At 33.1% G+C, this 15,622-nt stretch overlaps 1 protein-coding gene across 5 annotated transcripts in view; it reads right to left on the reverse strand.

Moving 5' to 3' along the window:
• Positions 1-15,622, reverse strand: part of LOC147079327 (coiled-coil domain-containing protein AGAP005037) — a 608,924-nt gene that overhangs the window by 69,948 nt on the left and 523,354 nt on the right. The gene's annotated exons all lie outside the window — the stretch shown is intronic.

Here is a 15,622-nt window from a genome sequence, read left to right on the forward strand (position 1 = left end):
TAGGTACTACTAAACAATTCCACAATACTACATAACTGTTTAAAAATCGTCACCTCAATACTACAAACTAGATAACTTGATTTTCACTGCTTTTTGAGATAGCTTTTGAATATGATTCTACATTTCCTTCTCTACAAAATTATAAGACTAGGTAGTCAGAAGTTAATGGTAACTCTATTAATTTTGTGTTTGAAAATATTAGATAACTTTAATTAAAACCATAAATGCATTCAATAAATAAAACAATATAACTACAATATTTTTTCACATAATTGAACATTCTTTAATTGTTCCTAATTAAATAAGCACAATTTCCATTTTTATTTTAAATAATAATTAGTATAGCCTTGATTTATGTTGATCAAGTAAAGTTTAAATTCCATTTTCCCAACAATGACCAAATCAGAGATATCTAGTTTTAGTATTAAGGTGACGAAATAATACTAAGATATAATATAAATATGTTATAGTGATAAGAAAAATGTGCTCTTACATTATTTAATAGCTTATTAGAGTTGGCTCATGTTTTCTTCATGTCAAGTCGATTTCGTGACAATATATTGTATAACAATAATAAATGATAGGCGTAATATTTTTTTTTTTATATAAAATGTAATATTTGCTTTATTGAAAAAATCTCGCCTCTTCAGAGCGAAAACTAACTCTGCGGATATCAGTAACGAAGGGTGGAGGTAGGCTGATAAGATCCGGTATACATAGTGCACATTAAAATTTGTTAATCATACGTATTTGTTTTTATTGAACTAAGACTACGATTATTTACAGATGGTGTTGGTTAGTTTTTAAAAATTCATTAAACCCTGCCTAAACCAAGCCATAATAACTTTGGTATATTATGGGCGATTAGACAAAATACACAGTGCACACTTTTACATTCATACGTACTTATTTGACTAAGTACATATTGCACATATAGTTGGTTCATATTTTTAAAATCTTTAAGCCTTGCCTAAACCAAACTATCATAGATACATAATATTATTTTATGTATAAAATATCCAAAGTTATAAATGAATTAATTGCATAATTTTAGATATTTTATAGACAGACGAGTATTTTTTTGACTATTATCCATTATGGATAGGTTTTTGCAGGGTTTAATTGAGTATTAAAAACAAACCAACGCCATCTGTAAATTATAGCTTATTTCAAAGAAAACAAATACGCATGACTGAAAAAGTTGTGTGTGCATTATTTATGGCGGATCTTAACAGCCTACCTCCACCCTTCGCCGCTGGACATATGGGTTATAAAATTATATATGTCATGTATAAAGTAAGTACTTAATTGATTTTTCTCCATTTTTTGTTAAAACAATAAAATGTTACTATCGGAAAAACAATACTTGTTAAAATGTCTAAAATGATATTCGTCTGCGTATTCATTTTGATTATTCAAATATATTTCAGGTACATTTGTTTATAATTAGTATAGAAAAAAGTACTTAACATCCAAATCAAAATAAAATACATAACCCTATAAAACATCCAGTCACCGACCTGAGGAAGAATATTAAATACTTGAAGTTATTGATGGTAACACAGGTACAATAGGCTTAATGATTAATTCGCTAAGTATTCTGAGAAAAGGGCAAACGACTGAACAAACGTGCGAATAATCCAAACCGTAAAGTTGTTTTTCATTGATGACTTGCTTGTAAACAGTTGCTACTGCTTGTTACTAACCGATTTTTAGAAAGAAAAGCATTTTGATATTATGATATTATTAAAATAATTTCGGATATGCGGTTTTAAGTAGGTATCTATCTATTTTTATGACAGTATTCACATATGAAAATCATTAATTGACATGCTCGGGTGTAGACCATGGTGAGTGACACTTTTTCCAAAACTCACTTTTTTGGTGTATACTATGTTTTCTGACGTCCTCTTTAACCGGTAAATTTTTTGTTGTGGTAGCACTGCGTTAAGATGCTTTTTAGAAAGTGCAATCCATGGTATCTGACAATCGTTTCATGTACACTGTAAGTGAAGCAAGATGGCGGAGCGAAGGCAGTTAACATGAGTGCCAGTCTCACTAGTAATGTGAAAACCTTATGAATCAGACGGATCCTTTTGACAGCGATGATAGTCTGATGGACCCGGACTATTATACCAAAAATAGTGATGTAAGCTCGTCAAATAGTGAAATTATTAGTATGGTAAGATTTTGGCATATTTAAAGTAAACTATGGTAAGTGACTTCACTTAACATGTTATACAAATGCTGTGATTAATACTGATATTAAGAACTTTTAATGGCATCTCCTTGTAGTTACCATCGTTTACTTGATTTTTTTTATTAATTATACTGTACTTCATTTAATGTCAACTGCATAAGATTAGGTTGTTTTCATGAAAAACGAATAAAGAATAAACGTAGAGGGAATATCGTCATTATTATATTCTCTGAAAGCCTAGTCAAGTGCTAATAACAATAACACTTCATGTTTAAATACGGTAGATATCAAAGCATATTTCTTACATAATAGACCTAAACGAAGGCAGACAACCATTGTGGAAATTCGTCACTTAATATTCAGACTATTATGAGCATTCCAAATTAGACATTCTGCGTCCAGGAAATACAACACAGTTTTGATTAAATCTCGACTGGCTCACAAGGACGAAAGTAATTTTTGGAAAACAATTTCAATTCGAAGGCAATCACCGTCGCAATTGTCATCGTGTCGACAGCCTTCGGTCAAAAAGTAAACTACCGGAACCGATCCGCAGACGACGCCGTGTTGATTCATTATTATTTACATCCTGATCAAAATTCATACCTACAAAGTTTATTTCATTCATTTATGAGTACAGCTTCTCTAATGTATTGGTACGCGTTGTTTGGACCTAGTTATAGAATCTAGGTCAGGGTTGGCGAACCTTTTTATGTACGCGTGCCAAAATTTCCCAAATATTATTTTTCAACTCTCTGGGGTGCCAAGCATTTTTTCATGAGGAAAAAACAGTTTTTAAAAATTCTATAAAAAAATTATGATGTTCTAGATACCACTCACAGAATATAGCAGACATATAGCTTAATCACTTTTTACAATTACGCCATACATTTCGGTCCACTGTCCACTTTGAAACTGTCTGCCAGAATTACTACTATTAGCTTTACCAAATTTTTGTTTCTTATCTGGTGCAGTCATTTTTTGTGGGTATAAATGAAACTTTTTGTTAATGTAGGTATTAATTAATTTGGTTCTAATCGCACAAATTAACGTGAAAATTGCTCCAATCAGATGAGGCATTCTCTCGCTACAGTGGTCTCAAGTATTGTAAATCGATCAAAATTAGAGGTTCGTGGCGCGGTACCCCCCGCCGCCTGATGAAGTTGGTGTGATAATATTATAAGTGACGCGTACAGTCTAAGGACCAACCTATGCAATTATATATTTAAATTAAGCGTAATGCTTATCCTTGAAGCGTATTTGCCTGCTATTTTTATACAATGCGATCTGTCATTTATTATTACTAGCTGAGCCAGCTGGCGGTCGCCAGTCTGTCTCGCTAGGTCTTGCAGACGGCTTGGCGGTGTTGGATTTTTAATATAATTGTGAAGTATGCATAGATGGCGCCATAGTTTTCCCTTCGGGATGGGTTTGTTATTCACCTCAGACAGTTTGACATTTCGCTGATTTGTCATTTTTACGATTTGAAAATCGTCACTGCCAATATAAATTTGGACTCGTATGCGTAGTCTATTCAGGAGTCTGGCCTTCACAATATCGTTTAACACCGCCTTAGGCTGCTATGCCTAGCAGAACAGCTGGCAATCGCCGATTGCTACCACTGACATTTTAATTTTAATACAATATATGTGCAGTTAAATATGATAAATATTTATACATCTCAATCATTCGAATATAAAGCAATATATTATGTGATTATCATAAATAGCGATCCAATATAACGTGGTATTAACCTCCTTCGGGTCCCATTGAGATAATAGAAGAAGGTTAGCAGTGTAAAAAATAAATTTAAACATTATTTTGTATTATCTGAGAGGAATAGAACAATTCTGACAAGAATAGGAATTTATAAGACCTAAAAATGTGGAATCAGCTTAAAGAGGCCTTCATCCAGCAGTGGATTGATACAGGTTGACGACGATAAGTAATGACGATATAAATGGGTAGGTATATAAAATCACAAATTTAAAAAATATAGCAATTTATATGACCAAGTAGAGTAGAATTAGGTTGGGATAACCTTCATCCAGCAGTGGATTGATCTTGGTTGATGATGATAATGACGATATTATGAATGGGTAAATATAATATGAACAATTTTGATAAATATAGCAATCGTTTAACCGCTAGTAGTAGAATCAGGTTGCGGAACCTTTCATCCAGCAGTGGATTGATCCTGGTTGATGATGATGATGACGATATGAATATGTAGGTAAATATAATATCACCGATTTTGATAAATACAGCAATTTAAATGACAGAACGGAGTAGAATCAGGTTAGGGAGGCCTTTATCCAGCAGTGGATTGGTGGACAAAAAAAAACAAAATGGAGCTTTATCAAATTTAAAAAAATTTGTCTATGGGTCGTCATAAAAATATACATATAATAGCCATAAAAAATGGAAAAAATCGATCCGATCCATTAAGAATAGTCAAAAATGCATTTTTTATTTTAAAATCTGTTTATATATTTAGACGATATTTAAATCGTTATCCAGTGCGGGAAGAATAGCTGATGATAATATTGATTGAAATATGTATATTATAACACCAATTATTGTTGAATACCTTTTAAATATTTTTGGGTTATATGGGCTAAATAAATTTATATAAGTTTCATTGGTTCAAAAAAAATAATATAATAGCCATGCAAAAAATGGGAACGAAATATTAGTCTATGGTTGATCGTGAAATCGCTGAAAATGCGCGCGGATAACCGGATAATAAAATGAGCAGTTTTAATGGAAATTTGTATAAATGTTATTGTTTATTCGATTTTAATGTGTTCAGTTATTATAACAGGATACATTTTTAAGTGACGAAAGTTAACAAAGTGTCAGTGGAATCGTGAGAAGTCAAGAATGATAAAAGTGTATATAGATTATTATTATTATGACATCTACCTATATCCTACCTAATAATATGAAATATCATTTCCTTTTGATTTAAAGAACAGTGTTACAAAATGACGATTGTTTGTCATACTCGTTTATAGAGACATTAAAAATATAATGATTATTAAGTAATTAATGTAAATAATGATTATCTTCTTCTTATTGTGCCATCCCCTAGCGGAGGTCGGCCACCATCAAGGCGATCTTATATTTGTCGTCTGCTACCCGGAACAGTTCGGTGGAGCTGCACTCGTACCAATCACGGAGGTTCTTAAGCCACGAAATGCGGCGCCGTCCTCTGCTACGCTTCCCATTGATCTTTCCTTGAATGACAAGTTGGGGAATGCTGTATTTTTGTCCTCTCATAATGTGGCCGAGGTATTGTAGTTTCCTGGTTTTGATACTACGTAGAACTTCTCGGTCTTTCCCCATTCGATTGAGAACTTCAACGTTTGTCACCCGGTCAGTCCAAGGAATTTTGAGGATGCGTCTATACAGCCATATCTCGAAAGCTTCAAGTCTCCGTGACATCTCTTGGTTTAGCGTCCATACTTCCATACCATAGAAAAGAATTGAGAGCACATAACAACGTACCATACGCAGTCTCAGACCTAGGTTAAGATCTCGATTGCTAAGGAGGCGTCTCATTTTGAGAAAGGCGCTCGTTGCGATCTCAATTCTAGTTTTTATTTCCTGAGACTGGTCCCATTTCTCATTGACCCATGTACCTAAATATTTATAATGGGTCAAACGTTCGATTGGTTCGCTGTTAATGACAAAATTTGTGTTGGTGTCTGGTGTCGCTGTTTTTGATACTAGTAATAGTTTTGTTTTCTTGAGGTTCATTTTTAAACCATAAGAATTACTGACCTCATTAACCTTTTCTACCAGTTGATGTAAACTCTTTAAACTATCAGCAATCAGCACAGTATCACCGGCATATCGTATATTGTTAATATGTTTGCCATTAACCATAATACCCACCGATTCACCTTGTAAGGCGTCCTTAAAAATAGCTTCCGAGTACATATTAAATAGCAAAGGTGACAATATACAACCCTGTCTTACACCGCGACGAATTTTTACCTCTCCACTGATTTCATTTTCAATCTCTATATTCGCTGTTTGATTCCAATATAAGTTAGCTATCAGTTGAATGTCTCTTGCATCCATGCCTTTCTCCTGTAAGAGCTCCTGTAATAGTAAAATTGGGGATGATATTAAACCAGTGTTGCAAGTAAGTGAAATGTCGCTCGAAAATGTATTGGGAAGTAAACAAAAATCACCGAAATCGACTGGAAATTAATCCTGCGGGTGTCAACTGTGAAATTATGATTTTAAACGATTCGAGAACGGATTATTTTTTTGAACCCATCGGACATGACAAATAAGGCATACAATCGCTCGCCAAAACCTGGAAAAGCTGTAGGATAATAATATATAGGCGATTATAGGTATTTTTTTTCTCTTCAAATGCGTGCCATGCAAAATCATCTAGCGTGCCATAGGTTCTCCACCCCTAATCTAGGTCAATGGTTGTCATGTGCGACTACCAGCGCTTTACAAAATAATATTTCAAAAATGTATTCATAAAATTGGTTGATTACACATGACTTGTCTTAAATTTCTTTCCACTTGAGTTATTGATTGATATTGTCGTTTTGTTGATGGTGTCGTATATCTGAACCCAGCAACCTCTTTGCTTCGACGCTACCAGAGATCACTCTTCTCTTGAGGCTGCTCGGATCTTTTCTTACTACGTGGCCGAAGAACACAAGTTTTTCTATGACAGACACATTTATACGCATGTCCGTCCATGGAGTGCGGAGCATCTTTTGCCAGCACCGCATCTCAAACACGTCAATTCTCTTCTAATCGGATTCTCTGATAGTTCAAGTTTCAACACCGTACAGAAAGATAAAAATATTTGTGTTTTTTATTGTTTTAGTCATTTAGCAGTTCTTTTAATGCTGTGATTTTTCCATAAATCTTGGTGAGAAGGCTTATAACGTTCTTGCTTCGTTATGTTCGAATGTACTTCAAGGATCGCGAATACAAAAAAATAATTTAATTACAATATATTCCTAAGTTTCATATAATAAAATTGTAGTAATTTAATTGTAACTACATACATTGTAGTGTTTGAGAACTGGTTAAAATTGGATTGACAATATACATTATAAAACTCAATTGACACTTGAATACGTGTATTAATTAAGGCTCTAAGTACCAAAAAGTAGAATTGCCTGTAGGTACAAAATACCGAGTCATTGCAGTAAAATTTCATGAAGCAGACCTTTTGAAAAATGTGGTTTTACATTGTGAAGCAATCACGGCAGCTTCTATAATTTTAGGTATTAAGAACTCGTAAGTGTCAACACACCATTGTCAGCCATTTTATATTGAATGCCGTTGACCATCACAGTGCTACTTACACCATTATAAATAAAACACGTCAACGGACTTACAACGTCGACAGGTTTAATTATTTTGCTGTATTTTTTTTACTTGCTTGAGGCACTTAGACTATAGTTGAAGTTATTGGTGTTGGTATGTAGAACATTTTTCTATAAAAATGTCAGTTTTTATTTTTTTGGTACTTAGAGCCTTAATTAATACACGTATTCACTTGATAAATGATAGATAAACAAGATTTGTAGCAAACTGTAGCTATCTTATATGTTTAAATTAAGCTATGTTTCGATTTGTCAGATCAAATAGCGTAATATGGTTGTGAAACAATACTATCTTATAAAGATAGTAATCGATTAACGATCGAAATTTATATTATAAGATCTGCTACAACGTATATTACCAACACCTGTATAGGTACGTGCATAATATATATATATAAGCATTTTGTTATATTCAGACGTTTTCAGACATATTATGTAGAAATATATGTATATTATGTAAGTACATACATAGATAAGAGGGTGGGTCAATAATTCCTTAGAAAAAAGCATTAAAACAGTTTTTATTTTTGTATTTTTTTTTTATTTCTCAACATAATCTCCTTGGAGCTCAATACACTTGGTTAGACGTTTCTCAATTTTTTTTAAACCGTCAGAAAAATAAGTTTTCGGAAGGTCCTCAAAATAAGCATTTGTCCGATCGATGACTTCTTCATTTGAAAAAAAACGTTGTCCACTTAGCCATTTTTTAAGTTTGGGAAAAGGAAAAAGTCACTGGGGGCTAAATCTGGCGAATACGGTGGGTGGTCGACCAATTCGAACTTCAATTCTTCAATTTTAGCCATTGATCGTAAACATGTGTGAACACGGGCATTGTCCTGATGAAAGAGGATTTTTTTCCTGTTTAAATGAGGCCGTTTTTCTTCAATTTTGTTTTTTAGCTGGTCCAATAAAGATGCATAATAATCCCCTGTTATTGTTTTTCCTTTTTCCAAATAGTCAACGAAAATAATTCCACGTGCATCCCAAAATACTGTAGCCATAACCTTACCAGCTGATTTTACGGTTTTCGCCTTCTTTGGACATGGTTCGCCTTTCGCAATCCACTGCTTTGACTGTTCTTTCGTCTCGGGAGTATAGTGGTGTATCCATGTTTCATCTACAGTCACAAAGCGACGAAAAAATTCATCCCGATTGCGTTGCATGAGCGACAACAGGGCTTTAGAGGCCACCACCCTATTGCGTTTATTGTCGACTGTGAGCAAACGCGGCACCCATCTTGCAGAAATTTTTTTCATGCCCAATTTGTCATGTAAAATAGAAATGACGCTACCTTTTGAGATCCCTGTAACCTCAATTATCTCACTCAACTTTAATCTTCGATCACTTAACACCATATCGTGGATTTTATTGATCATTTCTGGTGTAGTCACCTCTACAGGACGTCCTGAGCGTGGTTCATCCTTTGTTGATGTACGACCACGTTTAAATTCATTTAACCAGTTATAAATAGTTGCAAGTGAAGGAGCAGATATGCCGTGAACTAAATCCAACTCATTTTTTATTTCCTTTGCTGTTAACTCTTTTATATTAAAATGTTTAATAACAGCTCTAAACTCAATTTTCTCCATTTTTTGTAAACAAGCAAATTTTTTTTTTAATGTACGAGAAACACACAACAACCCGACCAATCTGATTGAAACTTCGCAGCATACTGAATCGGGTAGTGCCGCTACATGAAAACAAACCGCTTACAGTACTAGTCGCGCCACCTGTCGGCTTTTCTAAGGACTTATTGACCCACCCTCGTATATATATGAAAAAAAAATATACGGGATGTCACGTATTTAAAAAAATATTTCGTGAAAAATCTGTTCCATAACATTTGGAAAATTCTAGCCATGTCATTGTTATTACATATTATTTTGTTATTTATTATTTAAAAATAATGATATTTGATTTTAATTATTTATGTAGATAACGTGATTATAATATAGTAGCTAGGGTCGATTCACTGCTCGATGAAAGCCTCCCCTAACTTCTACTACAGTTCACTGCCACGCGGTCCCCCGAACTTGATGAGATTGTTTAATACCCCTTGGGTACCTATATAACTGCATTATTTTGTCAAGCGTACGAGTATAAACTCGTCAAGCGATATACCCGGCCCATTTTATTAACTTGACAACCTTTACATTGTACATTCTTGTCTGCTTCCTTACCCATTGATATATTTATGATCTTTCCGCATTATGCCCAACATACACCTTCCCATGCCACGTTGCGCCACTCTTCATTCTTGGATTTCTCCTACATTAATGCGATTATTTTCAACAATGAAAAAACTCTTCAATTGGTTTTAAAAATTACACTCTAATATATTTTTAGTAGAGAAAAAATAATCCGCAAAGTTAATTTATTTCTCATTACGGTCGCGTGGATATGCTTTGGATTATTTATTATTTTTTTTGCGAATCGAATCCGTATGTCAACCACCAAACGAAGTAAATAAATGCGTGTTTATCGGCATTTACCATTCTGCGTTTAAACAAATCCATTACCTTTGCCGAAGGTCTAATGTATGCGGGTCTCTTCGAGATATTTTCCTCACTCAATTATGCAGGAGACTCTTGCAGAAGAAAACATGAAAAATACGTTTTTCCAGCGCCTTTTCTGAAGCACTTTTGAATTCAAATTCAGCCCAAAAAGAGAAACTTTTTCGCATTATTTGCTCAGGTAAATTATTCGTAACAGCGCAGCATATTTTGATTGCAGAGTATTTATATTTATTCAGTGATGAAAAAATAATAAAGACCAATAAATATTTAATCCGCTCTACAACGATGTGATTTTTCACGAAGACTTACCTAAACAAATATACCTTCATATATATCTTATTATTGTTTAATATTTATGACTATCCTTTAGTACTGTAATTTCAAACCTTTTTTTGGTTAAAGGGATCCTTAAAATATCTTTTTGTTTCTCTCTCCGCGTCCATAAGCTTTTTCAACATCGTCTTCGTCGTTAATGTATGGCAGCTGTGTATGAAATTCTTTTCATCGATGTAATCCACCACACACTTCACTTCACTTCCACTAAAGTTTTCCGCATACTTAGAAAGTTATATTTGTATATTATGTAATATACAAAATATCCAAAGTAGGTAATATGTATTATGGCTTGTTTCTGATGCTTAATGTACTAAATGTAAGTTAGGGTCGAAAGATTTAAGCAGTTGGCCGGCAGTAAGTAGTAAGTACTCAATCTACTAGCGGAAAATACAAAGCTTGCACTTTTAGATGGTATACACCAGGGATGGCGGACCTATGGCACGCAAATGTTTCATTTTGAAGAGAAAAGAAATTACTATTTTATATTTATTTTAAATAATATAAACTTTATAAAAAAAGTTTTACAAATAAATATATGAGTAAGTAGGTACGTACGTATACAATAATATTAAAAAATAATGACATAGCCATGCGTATTTTCTTCGGTTTTTCATATTATGTTAACCAATCGTAGCGTAAATGGAATCGACGAAATTAAAGCATAACAATGACAAATTATTGTATAAAAATAGCAAGCAAATCTTTTTCAATAATAATCATTATATTTAATATAAACATACAACTGCATAGGTCGGTCTTTAGGATCGGGCAATTAAAAATAAAAATATTCAATCAACAATCCTTATGAAATAAATTATCGGCAGACATTCAAATATAATAACTGCTTGTTATTTTACCGCAAACATAATCTCTAAAAATGGAAAACCGCTCAGTGATGGAGAATATAATATAAAAGAAGAGTGGTGTAAATGCTTCCACGATCACTTTGAGTAATTTAAAAACTAGGATAAAAATATTCAATCAATAAAAATATGCCTTCGGCTAGAAATACGGTGAAAGATAGAATATCAATAACTCAATTGCAATTTTGAAACCTTTTTCATAGAATTATTAACTATTTTTTTTAAAAACTTTTTTTAAAAACATTCACCTGAAAAGAACTGCTTGGCATGTCGGACAGTTGAAAATATTATTTGGGAAATATTGGCACGCGTACGTAAAAAGGTTCGCCATCTCAGGTATACACTAACTAAAACATAAGCAATAAATATATATATATCAAAATAAAGGTGGTATACTGATTTAGTTTGCTGCAAGTGACTTCGCATTGCAGCTTATTTAAGATATTATTATTTTATATTATTATCGAAGACATTCCACTATAATTTCAGATTCACCAAATGAGTTAATTGCTCACGTGATTGTATGACATTGTGACATATATTGACAACATAAGACTTGCATATTTGAATTCATAGTATTGGATATCGTATAATTGTTAAGTGCTGTCAATTGTGTTCATAATTGACGCATCTCATATATTCCATTATCAAATAAGAAATTTGAATATAATGTTAAGCAATAATTAGCTATGACAATATATTGACAAATATTTTTAAGATGAATAATCACGTAAAACACCGAGAGATTCGTAAGTACATAATATGTTAAGAATAACCAAATCAACATACGTCAAACCAGAACGCGAAACCTTTTTGATTTTGTATCTGCCAATAGAAGAATAAAATAATGAATGTGTTACCAATAGGACGACGATTAGAAAGTCGAAGTAGGTACATTGAAAATTCCTAATACAGAATGCGAATAAGACTCATTCTATAAAATTGTTATGAATATCTAACTAACCTAAAATTTCATAATGCTTCATTGTTTTATTAATAGATGGTGTAAAAAAATTGAATAGGTATTCAAATTTGGTTACTCAATTACAAAAAAGGTGGCATGGTATAGCTTTTTGCGCAGGCTTTTACGAATCCCCGCACAATCTCGCAAAACCCTTAATGGAAATCACCGCTGTACTGTTATTACGCAAAGTCAGCAAAAATGAACGTTACGACCCAATTTCCACAAAGCACACGTTCGTTGAGTAAAAATATTTTAATCCGTTTCATAGACAAGACGCATTTCCAGTACTAATGGGTGAAAATTGTTCCAACATTCGGTTATTGTTCAAAATTATTTAAATAGTAGTTATGTCATGACATTACGTAACTAAAGCTCTATTATACGAGTACCTATATACTGTAGGTACACATGATATCCTCATGACAAAACAGAACATCACAAAACAAAAAATGACAAAACAGAACATGACAAAACTGAACATTGCGTGTGTTTATATTGGAATTGAATTCTGGATGTCTGTCTATGTCAGCTATGTCTTCACGACGACAGATAGCGGGCGATGTATGGTACTATAGTACCTACGGGAATGGGACGATTTGACACCGCGAACTGGCCTCCGCCGATTGGCCTCCGGTTATTGGCCGCCGGTACAATCGGACACCGACCCAATTGGCCTCCGGGACGATCGGACGCCGGTACAATCGGGCGCCGACCCAATTGGACACCGGCCCAACTGGCCGCCGGGAGATTGGACGCCGCACGGCTGAATTAAACGCGCAAAGGAAAAGACCTACGTAACGACTTGGTAGAGAAAGTAGACACGACACTTTAATATGCTTCTATCTACTTAGTGATTGTACCTTATACATTTTTCGCTTATGATTGATAATAATTATTACTTATGCTTTATGCTGTTTATAAAAAGAGAAGAATTCTTTCCTCGTCAGAACTTGAAGATGTGCATAATTAAGTAAGTAATTTATTGTGTATACCTACCTATTCATATTAAAAAAATATATATATTAATAATGAATTGGTTAGTGAAAATAATATTTTTCGGTGTTTTCTCGATTTCATGTTATTATAATTGAACTTTATATTTATTCATCATCCGTAAATAAGTATTTTGAAGTTTATGAAATAACAAACAATATAAGTAGGTAAAATACTTGAAAGGTACCTACATATTACATTATATATTATATTATTGTTTGAAATGTGTTGGTCAATCGATCTTTAATAATTAGGTACAATTTATATTAATCAAGGCGTTTACGTAATAAATAAAATAAGTCTATAATAATTAACAAACTATACCGTATTCAGTACCTACATGTATTCTGTACCTACATTATTATATATTATGTTGACAAAGCGAATTTGTATGTAGGTGCATATTATTGTCAATAGACTATCGTTTGAAATAGGTGTTAGGTATCTTCGGCTTAAAATTGCTTATTCTATTTTTATTACTAAACGTATTTTATAAAAAACGCGCTAACTCACATTAGATAAATTTCAAGAAAAGTTGACTCAAAAAATTCAGCACGGTGCATAGGTAAATGAATATTTTTTCATAGTGTGGTATATTTTTTTACATTATTTTTAAAATAACTGGAGTAGAGTGTACTAGATATTAATTTAAAAGTCGAAATGTTCATATGTTAAAAATTTCACCTTTAATTTAAAATGTGTACACATATTTTTGTTGAAAGATAAATAGTATGGCTAACATTAATACATTATTATAAACATTATTATGGACGCTAAACCAAGAGATGTTACGGAGACTTGAAGCTTTCGAGATGTGGCTGTATAGATGCATCCTCAAAATTTCTTGAACTGACAGAGTGACAAATGTTGAAATTCTCAATCGAATAGGAAAGGACCAAGAAGTTCTACGTAGTATTAAAACCAGGAAACTACAGTACCTCGGCTACATTATGAGAGGACAAAAGTACAGTATTCCCCAACTTATCATTCAAGGAAAGATCAAAGGTAAGCGTAGCAGAGGACGGCGCCGCATATCGTGGCTTAAAAACCTCCGTGATTAGTACGAGTGCATCTCCACTGAACTATTCCAGGTAGCAGACGACAAAGCTAATATTGCCTTGATGGTGTCCGACCTCCACTAGGGGATGGCACAATAAGAAGAAGAAGATAAATATTTATTTCTGAAGAAAATCTCACAAATGGAAAATTCACTGTTGGAATATGAATACGTATAATATAACAAAAACAGTAAAACAAAATAGTAATAAGTAGCAGTGTAAACTTAATAATTATATATCCTCTTTGACAACAAAAGTCAATACCACCACCTGTCACCTGACCAAGGCTACTAAAAACCATCCACACATTATATATATGGTGGATACAGAATGGTGACATGACTTGGGAAGATAATAAGAAAATAATTAATCTAGGAAAAAAAAATATATTGACTGGTGAAACATTTCACCAAGCATGGATTTATATTTTATGAGTTGTATTGTTTTGTGTAACTACGTCGAAATATATAATACCTATTATATTAATCACTAGGAAGCCGATGTTTGTAATAGGGAATTATTTTTAATTTATCTGTGGAAATACCTGGGTACGTGGGAAAGCCCCAGATATTTAAAAATAATCTGATCTAACTACCTCATTAGCTCGATCAGGGGTTAAAAAATGATTGGCCCTTGTCATGAGAATTATACAACATATTATAATAGCGTTAAAAATATTTTTAATAGGACAAGAATTTAGAAAAATGTCTAACTCATCGGCTAGCAGTCTAAGAGCCGGCTGTCCAGTGAATTCGTCCAAAAATATCAGCAAAATATAATATAAAACATTGGAGTGATCCTGAAATCGATAATTCAATACCTACTTTGATTTAAAATACAAAAGCCGATTGCCAATAAGTAACGCAATTTAGAAAGTGCTTCAGAGAGAATTATAAAAGCATCAGCTCACTTCGATACAAGTAGATAGGACTCGTATAGCTTAGTGGCCAGAGCACGCATCTGGGCGCGAATCCTGTTGGATGTCGTATTTTTTTAGTTAGGTTAAATTTAATAATACTGGGTAATTATTGAGTTTGGAAGAAAATAAATCATTAAATCGACATTGACTGATTATATTGCAGTACGTATTTATAAATTAAATAATTAGTATAACACAAATTATGACTTAATAAGTAGAATTGAACAGTAAACATATTATTAAATATATCGATGACCCAATCACATGAACGTTTTTTAACTGCAACCGGTTTCGTCCACTCAGAGGCTAGTCTAGTCAGTACGATAAAAATTGCGTTTTATTAAATTAAATCAATAATAGAATTCATTTCCACCATGAATTTACAGTTAACATAATTAATA

The sequence above is a fragment of the Rhyacophila brunnea genome, unplaced genomic scaffold (genome assembly GCF_057557595.1).
Source record: "Rhyacophila brunnea isolate RB1 unplaced genomic scaffold, BYU_Rbru_1.0 scaffold_1, whole genome shotgun sequence".
Taxonomy (NCBI): domain Eukaryota; kingdom Metazoa; phylum Arthropoda; class Insecta; order Trichoptera; family Rhyacophilidae; genus Rhyacophila; species Rhyacophila brunnea.